Source organism: Dipodomys merriami, unplaced genomic scaffold, assembly GCF_024711535.1.
Source record: "Dipodomys merriami isolate MVZ:Mamm:240054 unplaced genomic scaffold, mDipMer1.0.p SCAF_341, whole genome shotgun sequence".
NCBI classification, from domain to species: domain Eukaryota; kingdom Metazoa; phylum Chordata; class Mammalia; order Rodentia; family Heteromyidae; genus Dipodomys; species Dipodomys merriami.
The window spans coordinates 22,934-27,178 of NW_027204949.1; the positions used below are offsets into that span (position 1 = coordinate 22,934).

At 33.8% G+C, this 4,245-nt stretch overlaps 1 pseudogene; it reads left to right on the forward strand.

Annotated features, from left to right (window-relative positions):
• The first annotated feature begins 3,273 nt into the window (after positions 1 to 3,273).
• Positions 3,274 to 3,372, forward strand: LOC138803583 (U6 spliceosomal RNA; annotated as a pseudogene).
• The last annotated feature ends 873 nt before the right edge of the window (positions 3,373 to 4,245 follow it).

Consider the following 4,245-nt stretch of genomic DNA (forward strand, 5'->3'; position numbering starts at 1 on the left):
AGTGACACCATCTATCATTCTCAACCACCCCCTTCTCCAAGATTTATTTCCGATTTACCACTTCTTTCTCAAATATGTACATTGAGTATTCTAGCTGTACTTGCCACTTGTTCCATTTTTCATTCATTCTATGTCTTTACTATTATGGCTCTCTGGTTTCAACTTCCTGATAGTCATTCTTTTAAACTGTCTGTTAATATTTGAAAGGTTTATATACATTCCATGGAGTTTCAGTCCTGCACATACTTGAACTAATGTCATCTTATATTTCCATAATTCATTCATCTGCAATAACAATTTGCAAGACTGGAGACTTGAAACACTTAGACATGATTATATTCTCATCCAGTTGAAGATTAATCATTAGTCAACAAGAAAGTTTAAAAATGGCTTTGAATATATTCTTAACTACCAGTTTTTATAAATGGTTTTGTACAATGATGTGTGATTATTTTATTTTACATGGAATAAAACTTTCTACTACCTATAAGTTTTGGAAAAAGAAGAAAATAACATATACTACTATAGAAGAATATGATAGAAATAGAAGATAGATTTTGTCACATCTCAGATGAGTACCCATATTCAAGAATTAAAGACATATTTCTTACTGTGTTAGACAGAGGGAAAACAAAACAGCATATGATAAGGCAAGTATTTGTGACTTTTTAAAATGCCCCTTATTAAGTGATGAAATTTACTTTATTAGCTAAAGTTTAGGGTTGAAATATGGGAGGCTGACCTATTTAACACATTTCTGGAAGGCACCTACTGAGCAACACAAATGGTGCGTGGTACTATTTCTACACTTTAATGAATGGTTGAACCTGTCTGACAATAGTGCTGGGTAAATGAATCAACTCTATTATAACTTACTCCCTACACTTGAAAAACTTGTAATGTCACTAAGAGTCATCTACTTATCAAATGTTGTTTTGGTAAGTGTGATTTCAAAAAGTTTCTTTGAAAAGGAATACACTTTCAGGAGATTAAATGTAGGTTGGTTTGAGAATGACAACATTTTTATACCACAGAACCAAGTTGTACTAAAGTACCAGTGTTTTGAAGCACAAACGATCTTCTCAATTAATGTTTTGCTGAATTACATTTAACCTCTAAGTCATTTTCCTGACCATGGTAGATCAATCACAGATCTATCCTTCCAGGAACTATTTTTTGGGCCCACTTATGCTGGACTGAAATATTACATTAGTCATTAGGGGAGGGGTATTAAAAATAATCTTGTGACACTTTCTGATCTTGTTCACTCATATGGGCTGGTCATCTGTAAATTCAGTTTGAAATACAGTAATTTCTCTCGATTTTGTGACTTCATCTTTCATTTTAAGTTGCCTTACATTACACAATTGCTTGCTGCTAATTCTTGTTTCTCGAGGAATTGAAGCCCTGAAATATAAGAAATGAGAAATTGAGATGGATTTTCAGTTACTGTCTGCTGGCATGTTGCGTAGGCCTAGGTGAGAAATCTTGCCCCTGTTATCTGATGATGCAGGTAAACCAGCCATAAGATATTAGGACCCATGGGTCTATAGAAGAATAATGTCTTTTAGATATCATATTAGCACAATTGGAGTATAATATGTAGGAATGCATCAGAAATATGTAGAAAAACAGTTTGGGACCAGTGAGTTAAAACAATAAATAGAGCATCAGAGTAAAATCTCTTAGAGATTAGAGGAAAACAACATTGATTTTTAAAAATGTGAATTCAGAAGACCATGAACACTTAGAAGGCATCACAAGTTTATACCGAAGACATTGCATTGATACTTTTTATATTCTAATATATATTATAAACCTAATTTTTATATTCCAATTCTATTTATTGGAATAAATAAATATCAATTTATTTATCAAATTATCAATTGATTCTAGTAAGTTTCACTGTGTGAAATATAAATTCAGCACATATAAATATAAAATATATAACTAAATATAATATAATAAAATGGCACATGTTTTGCATTGCTCTGTTTTGGTTAGGGAATCAAAAGCAACTCTGTTTTAAAGTATTTTTCCATTATCTCTACCTCAGTGTTTGATAGAGTTAGACTTAAACCTTTAACTTTTGTAGATTTACAGACTGGAGGCAAGAGGAAACATTACAAATTTAAGGCCTAATAACAAGGAGAAACATATGGATTTCTCCTGGAGCTATGAAAATATTTGGTGATAGAAAGGCAGTAGTCTAAGTTCCTGCCTGGTTGGTAGGTAGACAGGCCAGGACATTAGGTAATCATGCATATGAACAATTTTTTCACCTTCTTGGCTTTAGCTACTTTTGAAATGGTAGGTATAATAAACAATTATATTTTGATAAAAACCTTCCAGTCTGAAAAGTTCTGTCTGAAATATTCATTTTTATTTTTTTTGAGAGAAACTTTTTATTTTTTTTTAATTTAATTTTATTTTATTTGTGAACATACTGTACAGAGGAGTTACAATTACATGGGCAGGATAATGCGTACATTTCTTACCAAGCATTGCAGCCTCCTCCTTTGTTTACCCTTCACATCCCTTCCCAGCCTCCCCCATACCCCCCCAATCCCAATCTTTCTCCTCCCCCCCTTCCACCCCCCCCCCGCACCGACGTTGTAAAGCTAGTTTTGGACATGACAACTTGTACTTCTCATTGTTGCAACAGGTCCACCTGTATCATTAAACAACTGGTTTTTCCCCATCTCCTCCACAAGTTATACTGACATCAAATATAGTGAAAGCAGAGGTTATACTGTGGGGGAGGGATATACATATGATCCCTTGGAACTAACATTTATTTTGTTCAAGTAAGACAATTTACGCAATCAGGGTAAGACATTCTGGTTGGTCTGATCCTACATGGAAGAAGGGTAAAGTGTCAGGTAGACATTTGTGCCAATGAGACCTCATTTGGGAAAATTTCAGCTGCAGAAGTTTAGAAGTAGCTCTTTGAATCCGTTAGCTACACAGAGCAAACTCAGTTGAATAAATAAGTACTTGAAAAAGCCATCCCCTTTGGACCTAGCTAAAAATGCTTCAAAGTATGATTAAACTAAAATGAAAACGATTTAAAATAGTCATTGACAAAAAAAATACAAACGTGAGCAATCAACTGAACAATATAATTATTTTCCATTATACACAGAATTTTAGGGAAATAAGATCAGTAAAATTGTTAGGAACAATAAGGTTTCCTTGTTACAAACAGGCACCCAAGGATATAATCCTGTATAAATATTGCATCATTAACTACGTAAATTTAGAAGACATTACATGCTTTAGCAGCACATGTACCCAAATTACACCAATACAGAGATTAACATGGCAATTGCAAAGGATGATATGAAAATCTGTGAATTATTCCAGATTTTTCATTCTTCAGATGCAAGAAATGAAAAACAATTATTAAAAAGTTGATTACAAAATTAGATATGTAACAATAAATGTAATTCATATAAATAAAAGTTTGACATCAGTGTATTAAATCTTCACATTAGAAAGGCCTTTACATAGCATAATCGTTATAAAACTTTTAAAATTAGACAACATTGTCATTTTATTCCAATGAAATATACTATAAGTACCTAGTAAAAAAGGAATCTTAAACTGTTTTGGTATGATATGCAATTTGAAAGGACACATTTATTAATGAACCTATATATTATAAAACAATGTAGAATTCAAAGTCTTTTATCTAGGAAAGAAGAAAATAGATTATGGGCATTATACAAACAGAATACAGAATATTTTAAAGTATAATTTTTCTCATAAGCACCATAAATATCTTTAGTTTCTTTAGTACTCATTTCAACAGATAAATTAAAATTATTTCTGAATAAAAAAAGCAAAAACTCGAGGGGGTCAAAGATGGTGATGGGGAAGTAGGGGAATGCCACAGCTCTCCCCAACCAAAAAGAGAGTTTGAGTTCCAACGTTTAATCTCCCCAAGAGACCGACAACAAAATAAATCAACATCCAGAGAAAAACAGGAGTTGAAAAGAAGAACTTCACAACAGAGAAGCTTGAAGACGTCTCCCCCAACGTCTATTGGTCACAAAGCAGCGTGCCAAGCCATGGCCAGCCCAGCCTGGTGGGAGCTGCCGGTGGCCCAGAGACACAGGGAGTTGTCTGCAGATCACCTGTACCAAAAACCCCTGGGGTATCAGTGTCAGACTGGCTGATCCTGATGAATGAAGAAACCTCTGAGCAGGGAACTTACACAAAGATCCCACCTCTTCCCCTCAC